General features: G+C 43.8%; 1 protein-coding gene across 1 annotated transcript in view; it reads right to left on the bottom strand.

The window, feature by feature from the left end:
* c1qtnf6a (C1q and TNF related 6a) overlaps positions 1-5,085 on the bottom strand; it is a 51,757-nt gene extending 46,672 nt beyond the window's left edge. Inside the window, exon 1 of the mRNA XM_084328827.1 lies at positions 4,970-5,085. The gene's annotated coding sequence lies outside the window, so the exon portion shown is untranslated. The remainder of the gene's footprint in view (positions 1-4,969) is intronic.
* Positions 5,086-12,429: the final 7,344 nt, after the last annotated feature.

Below are 12,429 nucleotides of genomic sequence, written 5' to 3'. Positions count from 1 at the left end.
CAGGACACACTCAAAGGTTATCGCACATCAGAGATGGCAGTATGACAGGACAAAGGCCATATGTAATGGCCTTTGGATTGAGGAACATACTACCAGCCAAAGGAGGAAGCAGAAAAGGATGGACGAGTATGTAGTTGAGTCATCTTGTGGCACAAGCTCAGACCTCAGCTCAGGAGATCAGCTGAGACAGAGACTGTTCTATCCAGTCGTCGACAGAATGCTGCAAGAGCTTGAGAGCAGGTTCTCATGAGTTGGATAACAATTTATGAGAGGCATACAGGCATGTTATCCAGCCTCAGACCAGTTTCTCTCAGTGGAATTGCTGCAACCCCTCGCCACACATTACAATATCCAACTATTGCCAGAGGAGATCACAGTTGCAAAGTGTTTCCTGGTCAGGACAGGCAGAGATGCAGTCCCTACTATCCAAAGTGTCTTTTCCCTCCTGGATGATAATAATAATAATAATAATGCATTTGATTTATAAGGCGCCTTTCAGGACACTAAAAAAAAAGTCCACAAATCGGTGAATGAAAGAATTATAGGATCAAATGAAAACTACTTACTAAAATTTTGTAAAAGTACTAAAAACCAACAAAAAATACCAAACACTAACAAACATTCAGCACAGACAATGGGGATGCTGACATAAAAAAAAAAAAAAAAAATTAAAAAAAAAAAAAAAAAAAAAAAAATGTAAACATTTTTTTTTTTTAGATCCGGGGCTAGGAGAAAAACATCCGGGGCTAAAGCCCCGGAAGCCCAGGGCTAACGACGCCACTGATGTGGTGGCCTTCTGTGTTTGGTGTGACAAGAACAGTACACAGCTTTCATGACAAAGAATATTTGCCAAAGTTGTGCTATAGGTGATTCAACAACAGACCCAACTCTCCAGCTGACCCAGTCCTGTATAAACACACCCACACACACAGTCTATTAGTAGGCAGAAGAAGGTATGCTAATATAAGCATGCCTAACAGAGTTTGACAGTCTGCTGTGGTTTACAGCTGAATAAATGGGTGTAGAGGAGATTAGGCGCCGGTTACACCTTAGTTTCGTTTTCGGTTTCTCCAGATCGCAACGCAACGGTAGCCAAGTGAGACATACGTTTGCAACCCGAGTACTTTCGTTTTGTCATATGAGCACAGTGATGTAGTACACTGCCAAAGCAGTAGGTGGCAGTAGGTGGCGAACATGAAGGCAATTTTCAACCAATCAGAACTTTAATGTGCCAATACACTTCCTGCAAAGAAAATGTCAACAAGCGGGCGCCGCCAATGCAGCACTTCTTTTTCAGCAAAGTGTAATAAAAGTGCAATAAACAAAACGGATACATTCACTGTGTGTTCTGCCTAAGATCAACACAAGTGACCACCAAGAGCGGATAGTTTAGTCTCAAAAAGGATCGGCGGGGGGATTGTTAGCTGCATGCTAACGTGGATGGAATATGCCATTATAACAGTATAGCATTGTGGCTAGAAGCTAATGTTAGCTCACGCTAGTTAGCCAGCACCAAACTGATGATATCGGGAGCTATCAGTAGCTAGATAACATTAGAGACAACGCTGTGTGTATTAAACAAAGGTGAATAGATGGCTGGGCCATTTGTTTAATGCTTGTTAAAGATTGAAAGAAGAGCTCTGAGCTAACAGGGTCTGATAGCTAACGTTAGCCAGCTGATTGATTGATTGATTGAAAAGTTTATTAACAGATTGCAGAATGGGTACAGTACAGTACAGCTCAGTACATACAATTGTTAAGGGGATGCAGACCAGAGAAAGACTTTCGTCTTGTTTACATCAGGGTCCCCCATTTTCAATTCATCATAACATATATGACATACATGACATACAGATAGACAGTACTGCTACATCTATACATTTATGACATATCAGATTTGCAAATACAGTACTGTTTGTGATACAAAAGTGTCCAGAAAAAGAGTGTATATACATTTGGCATAGAAACTGTACATTGGAGGAGGTTGGGTGGGTGGGGTGGGGTTGGGTGGGTGGGTGAGGGCTGTACATTGGAGGTGGGGGGGGGGGGGGGGTTGGGTAGGGGACACACACACATTTTACACTGTACATTGGAATACTGACAAAGCCTTACTTGGTCATTTACTGTACAACTAGGTTAGGACATTTGTAGGGGCCAGTTTCGAATTGCAGTCTCACGTAGGTGTTTTTTGAGAGTGTTTTTGAAAGTGGGTAGTGATTCACATTCCTTTACAGCTTTAGGTAGGGCGTTCCACATTGATGTGGCATAATTGCGAAACGTGTTTAGTCCCTTGTTTGAGCCGAATCTGGGTTTTACATGATTTGTGGAGCTCCCTCTGGTGTTGTGATCGTGGTATTCACTGACCTTTGGGAAGTATTTTGACATGTACATGGGTACCTTGGTCGCGTAGTGTATCTTGTAGACCAGGCCCATTGCAAGTTGCTGTACTCTGTTGTCTACTCTAAGCCATCCTAGGTTGTCAAAGTGGGCAGGGGTGAGGTGGGTTCTAGGAGTCAGGTCAAGCAGTAGTCTGACTAGCTTGTTTTGAGATGTTTGTAATTTGTTTTTTAGTGCCTTTGAGGTGCTTTGGTACCATGAGGTGCAAGCATAGTCGTAGTACCCTTGAATGAGTGCTCCTGCTAGAGTCTTCAGGGTATTCTTGTTTACCAGAGAGGAGATCCGGTATAAGAATCGCGTTCGTTGGTTGACCTTTTTTATTACATTGGATGCCATTTTGTCACAGGAAAGATTAGCCTCTAGGATGGAACCCAGGTAGGTAATTTCATCTTTCCTTGTGATAATATTGTCACCCACTGTAACCGAGAAGCCGTCGGTCTTGCTGAGTTTGTTATTTGAACCGAAGAGAATGGACTCTGTTTTGCCCATGTGTAATGATAGTTTGTTGTCGGCGAGCCATATGCAGATTTTGCCTAGTTCCGAGCTGAGGGCTTTTTCAACCTGTAACTTGTTCTTGTCAGAGACCAGCAGGGCTGAGTCGTCCGCAAACAGGAACAAGTTGCAGTCACAAGCTGACGACATGTCATTTGCTGCTCATGCAATCGGTAATGCTAGCAGAATGAATGGATGTAAACTTTATTTAACATATTGCATATGGGTACAATACAATACGGCTCAATACAAACAATTGTTAAGGGAATGCAGACTGTTGTAGCTTGGACTGGGGTCCTTATAACAATAACTTGACAACACATGGTAGCTGCAGCTATTTGGGACAGCTCTGCTGTCACCGGAAGGGCACGCAGATGGTATCTACTGCGCATGGGCGTTTTCGCAACAACGGCTCCGTGAAGGCTACACGACTGTTGTCGGCGAGTTTTGGCGCTGCTCAAAAACGGAAAACACAATTTAGCGTTTCAGTAGGGCCACAACGTATCCGCCAAAAAACGCATTTCTGTGTAAAAGGGACATGAAACGTATTCAAACGTATTAAAAAAACGACCACAAAAACACTAGTCTAACATAACTGTAAGGAAGTATTCACTGTGTGTGTGTGTGTGTGTGTGCGCGCGTGTGTGCAGAAATGTCATGCCCATTTAAGCTGTGGGGGGCTATGCACCCCACGAACATATTCTTTTAATTATGTTATAAATCAGACCTCAAAAAGTCATACACACATTTTCCCTATGGCATTGGTTTCTTCCAAAGTTTCAGGATGAAATCAGTTCACAACAGTTCAGTAAACACGTAGCACTCTCATATACGGTGGAGATGTAGGTTACAGCGTAAAGGGGCATTTCACCATAAAACAACACTTATTTTTATTTTGCACATAATCTCAGAGACATCTAAAAAAATCTAAACAGTTAAGTTGCACCCTTACTTACAATTCATTATGAATTGAAAATGGGGGACTGCATCCCCTTAACAATTGTGTGTATTGAGCCGTACTGTATTGTACCCATTCTGCAATCTGTTAATACAATTTTCATTCAATCAATCACTGTGCAGAATCTGTGCACAGCAAAACACACCCAAAGAAAATCCAAATGTTTTGTGTGCCTTTGATATCCCCCCTAATCGTGTCCCCATAGAATTTTGGCTTGCATGACACCCCTGTGTGTGTATGTGTACGTGTGTTCGCACCATTGAATAATCTTCAACAGCAACCCCTCAGTCAAAACAGGGAAAGAGGGTGCAAGGTGCTGTAGCCAACCTAATGCACTTCACCATGATGGTGGGAATCTGTGGCTTCTTTTCAAGACAGCTTTTATAGCTTGGAGATTTCCAAGACATATGTTTGCCTAAGCAGTGTGTGGATATTTACTATGCTTAGTTATTTAAGATACTAAGCATCTGGCATGCTTAGCCTACTGAAGCAAATAAGCATAAAGTTATGGTATAACACAAGTAGAAAGTTCCTGAGAAACAGTCCATTGATACAGGAATCTCACCCTGATGGTAAAGATCTTGATTTGACCTTCCCCAAAAGTAGGTGTTCAACAACACAAAGACCTCCTAAGTCAAAAACTCATGTAGTCAACCTGAAAGGTTGTCTTGGGCGGCCATGTTGGTACTTCAAGACATCTACAATACATCTACTGTATTTCTACACGACGTTTGGATATAGTGTTGCACAGTGCGTAAATACAAACACACATTTCGGTCAAGCGCGGACATTTCTCAGACCCTGCCCGGGCCATACATAACAGCACACGAGGGTGTAAAGAGCGAATATACAGATAAAATACAAAAGATTTGCCATATATCCTTATCAGGGTGATCAATCCCGCGATCCCGCTTTCGACTTCGTGGCTACAGTACTGAGGTCGTCTATGCGTAACCGGCGCGCGTCCGGGTTTCCACAAAAGTTCCAGCGCTCGTTCCATTCTCCATCAATAATGGATGACAACCGTCGCGATGCAACATTCTGTTCCCAAGGCGCGTATACACTGGTGCAAGTTGGTGGTTAATTAACTTAATAAGAGATTCTAGGAGAAATAAGACTAACCTCTTTCACGTGTCTCTGCAAGATCGTCAACCCTCTGAGGAGAACAAGAGGGAGAAGAATGGGAAAATTCCGACTCTCTCTCGCTCTCTCTTTCGCTCACGCTCTCTTTTTCTATGTTTTGGTGTGAGCGTGTGAGCGTGTGCGCGCGAGTTTTGTGTGTCAAGCGAGATCTTCTCCCGTCATCATCCCTCTAAAGTCTAAATTGATTAATGGAATCTTTTTTTTTATATACCAACGAATTCCCCTCCCGGCTCCCGCAACTTCAGAGACAAAAGCCACATTGTGAAAACAACTCACTTGACTACAGACATTCATCATCCAGCAGACTCAGAGTTTTGAACATTAAATGGACATTTACAGCCTACGAGAGAGCAAACCGTGACATTGTACTGGCTAATAAAAGGGAATAAGTCAGGGAACAAGTTCGGAGAAAAGGAACTGCTGACAATAGAAAGAGAGGATTGTGTACAACTTCACCAGTATCCTCAATCCATTGTGATGGTCTGAAGGAAAACACAAAACATACGGACTTCCTGCTGTGAAGCAGCTCCAATAACCCATAATTTAGAGACAACCAGAGTGTCTCTATATCTCTCTCTCTCTCACACACACACACACACACACACACACACACACACGCACACACACACACACACACACACACACACACACACACACCTACACACACACACACACACACACACACACACACACACAATTACATGCACAGGCACAGGCACAACGATGCATGCACACACACACACGTGCACGCCCCCACGTGAAAATATCAGTGTGGATGGGAGGTTCGACTATAGGGTCTAAATACAAGTCATCTTCTCCCTGGCCTTCAGTTCTGCATTTCCGCTCTGCTGAAGTCCCTTCTTTCTCCACGTCTCCCATCTGTTAACTTACAGCTGCATGTGGGAGAGAGAGACAGAGAGAGGGAGAGAGAGAGAGAACTAATGGAGAGTTGTATATGGATAGATGAGAACATGAGAGAGAGAGAAGGGATAAAAAAAGGAGACAAATGTAGCAGGGTGGATTATCCCTGCTTTATGGGAGTGGATGTGGCGAAACTGGCCCCTGTAAATGTCCGAACACAACCCCCTCCAATGTACAGTAAGGCCCCGTTTAGACGGAAACGCTAGCAGGTGAATCCGCAAAAATATTTTTACGGATGTGCCTTTCGTTTATACGGAAACAGCGTTTTTACGGGGTGAAACCGCAAAAAAGTGAGACTACCTTCCAGGGTGGAATTCCTAGAAACGCAAAAGCTTTGCGCTCTCGTCTAAACTATCAAACCGTATAAATCTGTTAAAACGATGACGAAAGGGTTGTCACGGCTCTGGTCGCGCGTACTGCTTACGTCACAGGTAGCAGGTAAGCGCCAGTAGCCGAGACGTAAACAAAGCAAGTATGTCTGACTATATCAACGGAGATCACTTGAAGGCTACATTGGCAGTACTTTTAAAGACACAAGAATCAGTCCAGTTTTAAGATACGCTATTGGAGCTGGAATTACCGCGGCTGCTGGCACCAGACTTGCCCTCCAATGGATCCTCGTTAAAGGATTTAAAGTGTACTCATTCCAATTACAGGGCCAGCAGGTGCCTCGACTGGCCCGCGCCGTTCTGTGTTCTGAACGTAGCGTTATAGCAGTACTTTTAACCCTTTCACTGCCACACGACAGAAGGTTAACCCTTTACTATCACACAACCGGCTGTCGTGTGGCAGTGAAAGGGTTAAATACACAAGAATCTGTCCCGCGGCGTGAGTGGACCCACTGTCTGTGAGTGACTCTGCTTTGGTCCAATCACATTCCCCATCCACAGTCTGCGAATCAGAGGCAGAGTAGGGCGGGTCTTCACAGCACGTCATGTGACATATGCGCCAATCGTGTGACAGCGGTGCTCCGTCGTTACAGCCTCATCTGCACAGAGAATTCCACCCCAAAACGCTCGTCTAAACGCAAAATTAAAAGTGAAACCGCAAGACGACTTTTGCGGTTTCTGTTCACAAAACGCTCGTCTAAACGTAGCCTAAATTACCAAGTATGGTCTTGTCAATAATCCAATGTACAGTTTTGTTTGTACAGTTGTACAGTGTCGCCCACCCACCCCTCCTACCCAACCCCCCCCCCCCCCACTCCTACCCAACCCCCCACCCACCCAACCACCTCCAATGTACAGTCCCCCCCCACCCCCACCTACCCAATCCAATGTACAGTTTCTACGTCAAATGTATATACTTTTTTTTTCCTGGACTCTTTTTGTATCACAAACAGTACTGTAATTGCAAATCTGATATGTCATAAATGTATAGATGTAGCAGTTCTGTCTATCTGTATGTCATGTATGTCATATATGTTACGATTAATTGAAAATGGGGGACCCTGATGTAAACAAGACGAAAGTCTTTCTCTGGTCTGCATCCCCTTAACAATTGTATGTATTGAGCTGTACTGTACTGTACCCATTCTGCAATCTGTTAATAAAGTTTTCAATCAATCAATGTACACGGCCACCTGGTAGCGGGAACGCAGCAGAGCTGAGTCAGCTGGATCCCCGACTGTAGGCCAGGAATGTTGAAGTGGAGGTCAAGCAGCAGGAGTGGATGGGGCCTAGGATTCACTGACCTAGGGATGGTACTCTGGTCCTTCTTGCCCTCCAGGGCGATCAGCAGTAGCTCCCCACACACCCACACTTCCCCCAATACTTCCTGAGCCCTCCCACACCTGATGGCAGTAAGATGGATGATATATTCGCTCCCCAAAGCAGTACTCTTCCTTAATGATGAGTGGAGACCTTTCACAATAAACTAGGCAGGGGGTGGGGAAAGGGTTAAACAATAATGAGCATTACCCGGAGAGAAAAGGGTTAGACGAAATGCACATTAAAGACACGCACACAGTGATCCCATTTACGTCTCCTTTTATATAACTTGGTTCAATTTACAAGTGCATTACTCAATTAGCAAAGCTATTCCCACACTGGGCACCTAGTGCTCTCGCTCTACAATACACATGGATGAAAGTTATTCCCACATGGATGAAAGTTATTCCCACACTGGGCACCTAGTGCTCTCGCTCTACATTACAGACACAGTAAGAACCTCTTCCCTTTAAGGGTTATCTAGTATCTACTGCTCCGCTTCGCGGTAGGTGAGAACCAGGTAAATAGTAAAGGAGTTCAATGGGAATTTTATAAAGAACCACATGTTATCATTACACTCAAAAGAAATGAACAGTGGGCCCACATTAGCAAATAAAGTCCTAGCTAAAGCCGGCTTGAAATGGTTGGGGCGCCCCTATACACTGCTACCAGCATTTGTTCAAAGTGTGATGGATCATATTGGTCTGCGTTGTGTTTGATGTTAAATGTTAATGTCCCGAAGGGGAGTCGAACAGGGGGCTCCCGCGTCCGCGGGTGACGACACAGGCCGCTGCACTAAGAAGTGAATTCACTCCTAACTACCGTACCTATGCGTCTGTTAACCTTGTTATGGGGAAGTGAGTTTAATTTACCAGCCCGCACTGCCACAGTCACTCGTCAACACACCTGTTTCCGTGACTGTGGACATACCCACGGGCTTCCCCGTTACACTCACCTCCCTAAACTCACGCCCCTCAGGACATCCGGGTCACTGGGCACCACTGTGACGGATCATATTGGTCTGCGTTGTGTTTGATGTTAAATGTTAATGTCCCGAGGGGGAGTCAAACAGGGGGCTCCCGCGTCCGTGGGCGACGACACAGGCCGCTGCACTAAGAAGTGAATTCACTCCTAACTACCGTACCTATGCGTCTGTTAACCCTGTTATGGGGAAGTGAGTTTAATTTACCAGCCCGCACTGCCACAGTCACTCGTCAACACACCTGTTTCCGTGACTGTGGACATACCCACGGGCTTCCCCGTTACAAAAGCACTGTTTATCTTCGCCCTTAGAGAGCCTGCGACACACAGTGAATCGTCTACCGATAACGTTCCAGCACTCAGAGCGCCGATGTACTTATCCAAGATGGCGGGCCTACTCTCATCACCACTAGTCCGGGTGTTAAGATGGCCGTCGGAGATCCCGCGATAACAGACAGCGGGGCGGGGTAGACACTGGGGCAGGTGAGCTGCTGGGGAAACGGCTTGGAGGGGCTGGAGGAGCATGCAGTGTAGTGGCATCCTCTGCTGGGCTGAAGAGGTGGGCCGACGCGCGGGCTAAACTGTGGTGCTCGCCTAAACAAAGCTAAGCTGTGGGTCGTGTTGAACCCTCCTGCTATGCCGCCTATACACGTTACCGCAAGGTGAACAATATCTACCACCTGGTCTTCGGCGATGCTCGCCTGTTGGTTCATTCACAGTGTCTCTTGGCACCTTAACCAAACGCTAAGCTACCACAGATATTTCTAGGATAACCCGTTGTGTAACTGAGTTTATCTGGCGCATTAATCAAACGCTAAACTACCGCATATACTTCTAGGATAACCCGTTTTGTAACTGAGTTTATTCTTCACGTGTTGAATCCCTGGAGCTCTCCTTCCATGTCCTTCTCCCTCCGTGGAGAACGCCGAAGAGAAAGCCCCTCCCTGCTGCACCGTGCATTGAACCCATTCTTCTTCACCTGATGTCCTCCCTGCCCAGCGACCACCAGCGCCCCTGGCGGCACCTGTATCCTGTCTCACTATGAAGCGTCAATGTTTAGGATAAGGAGAATCTTCTCCAGGACTGTTCGTGCTTTTTATAGAACCACTGAGCCAATGGATACGACAAAATTTTGACATAAAAGGAGTGGGCATGGCAGACGGAGAACATAAACTAAGCCTTTTTGCAGATGATGTCATGGGGTACCTAACGCAACCCACACAGACGATACCAAAACTAATGAACGTACTAGAAGTATATGGGACGCTTTCAGGTTATAAATTAAATAGCCTGAAGACTCAAATTCTTACGTTCAACTACAACCCTCCCAACCATATTAGAGGGAAATATAATCTGAAATGGGATGTAGACTCACTAAAATACCTGGGTGTGAACCTGCCAAGGGATATCTCAAAAATATTTTATCTCAAACTATGGCCCTTTAAATGAAAAACTAAAGTCAGACATATTAAGATGGAGCCTCATCCCCTTCCTAAGTTTAACCTCCAGGGTGGACTCAATAAAGATGAACATTTTACCAAGACTACTATACCTGCTCCAGACACTCCCAGTGGAGATACCCACTAAGCAATTCATGGAATGGGATAGACTAATATCAAGATTCCTCTGGCAGGGGAAAAAACCCACAATCAGATACAAAACGCTACAGACAAGAAAAGAAAAAGGGGGAATAAACCTACCCTGCTTATGGGACTACTTCTATGCAACCCAACTGAGGCCAATAGTTTGCTGGTGCGCCCCATCGTATTCAGCAAGATGGAAGGAAATTGAAAACGAAACGGGGTCCCACTAGCAGCACTAGTGGCAGATAACAAATTAATAGACAACATGAAAGAAAAAAACAACCCCTGGATTAATGTAGCAGTGAGAATCTGGCAGGACACGATCAAGCTGTGTGGAGTGAAGGGTCCTCTCAGAATGTTGAGATGGTGTGCATTCGATTCCAATTCCCCCCCAATAAATCAGATGGCAGATTCAAAGTATGGACAGATAAAGGCCTAACAAATTATTTTACTTTTGTCCACAAAGGGGTGTTTCAGAGCTTCGAATCACTACAGAGAAGACACGGACTGGAGCAAAAAGATTTCTTTAGATACCTGCAGGTACGACATTACTTCAATCAAAATTTTATGGGAGAAATAGGAACGGGAGAACAAGAAATCATGGAAGTGTTTACATCAGCAGTCAAATCATCAAAATGTAATAGGATCGTGTCCAGAATATACGGAGGACTCTGCCAGGCCAAATCGAAATCAACTAACACAATGTACATAAAGGAGAAATGGGAAAAAGAACGCAATATGTCAATCTCAGGAGAGGTATGGGACAGATTATGTACACAACAATGGGAAACAACAGGCTCAAACAACTGGAGGGAATTTGGCTGGAAGAACCTAGTAAGGTTTTTTATCACCCCATGACAAAAAAAACATCAGGGGACCGGGGAAAAAATGCTGGCGATCATGTGGGCTAAACGAAGCCAATCATTCACATATATTCTGGGAATGCCAAACCCTGGTACCATACTGGCAAGAGATACACAAGAACCTAGAAGCAATTTTTGAGATTGACATCCCCTTCAAATTTGACACCCTATACCTAGGAAATATTCCCTATGAAAAATGGGACTTCAACAACAAAAAATTGATAATGATACTTCTGATAGCAAGCAAGAAAGCTATCACAAGAAGATGGTTAAAACCAGAGGCACCTACAGTAGATGATTGGATAGACGTAACTCATGACATCTACATAATGGAAAAGATGTCATTTTCAATACAAATTCAGCAGGAGAAGTTCTACCGGATCTGGTCGAAATGGACAGAATATGTCAAACACACACGATCTGACTTCTGCTAAAAGTAATAATAATAATAATAATAATAATAATAATAATAATAATAATAATAATAATAATAATAATAATAATAATAATAATAATAATAATAATAATAATAACTTTATTTGTATAGCACTTTTCATACAGAGGTTGCAGTTTGTGTGCTTCACAACAGTAAAAAATACAGGCATAAGCAGGCATAAAAAAGATAGACAGGTAGCAAGGTATGGCAAATCACAGTGTTTCACATTAGGATCTAGCATCCCAATAGGCTCTCTGCTTACAGTTTTCAGTAACACAAATAATAAAAATAGTTTAAAATGATTCAGTTTAAAAATAGTCTAAAAATTATAAAATAGAACGGACATAAAAAATACAGGCATGAGCGAGCATAGCAAGGTATGGTAAATCACAGTGTTTCACATTAGGATCTAGCATCCTAATAGGCTCTCTATTCAGTAATACAAATAATCACAGTGTTTCACATTTGGATCTAGCAAATAATAAAAATAGTTTAAAATGATTCAGTTTAAAAATTGTCATCAGTAAGAAGTAAAAAGTGCAATAACCGACACATGAATTTGATAGGCAGTGTATAAGAGTAGGCAGGGTAAGAATAGTGCAGGTAAGTACAAGTTGTGTCAGGATATCCCTGATGTTTCCTCTTGCCACTAGGTGGTAGCAGATATCTATCAGTGAAATGCCTGAGCAAAGAGATAGGTTTTAAGCTGTCTTTTAAAGATGTCTAGCGAGTTGGCTTCCCTGGTGTTTTGGGGTAGTTTATTCCATAGTTTTGGGGCATAGTTGATAAAGGCGCATTACCGATCCTCTTTTGACTGCTTCTGGGAGCCTCTAGTAGTCCAGCAGCTGATGATCGCAGTGTTCTTGCTGGTGTGTAATTTATTAGAGTGTTGGCGATGTAGCTAGGTCCCTGTCCATTTAGAGCTTTGTATGTAAGGAGAAGGACC

Source organism: Notolepis coatsorum (assembly GCF_963971535.1).
Source record: "Notolepis coatsorum genome assembly, chromosome: 14".
NCBI lineage: Eukaryota > Metazoa > Chordata > Actinopteri > Aulopiformes > Paralepididae > Notolepis > Notolepis coatsorum.
The sequence above is the reverse complement of the archived record's forward strand: the minus strand, read 5'-3'. Positions and strand labels throughout refer to the sequence as shown.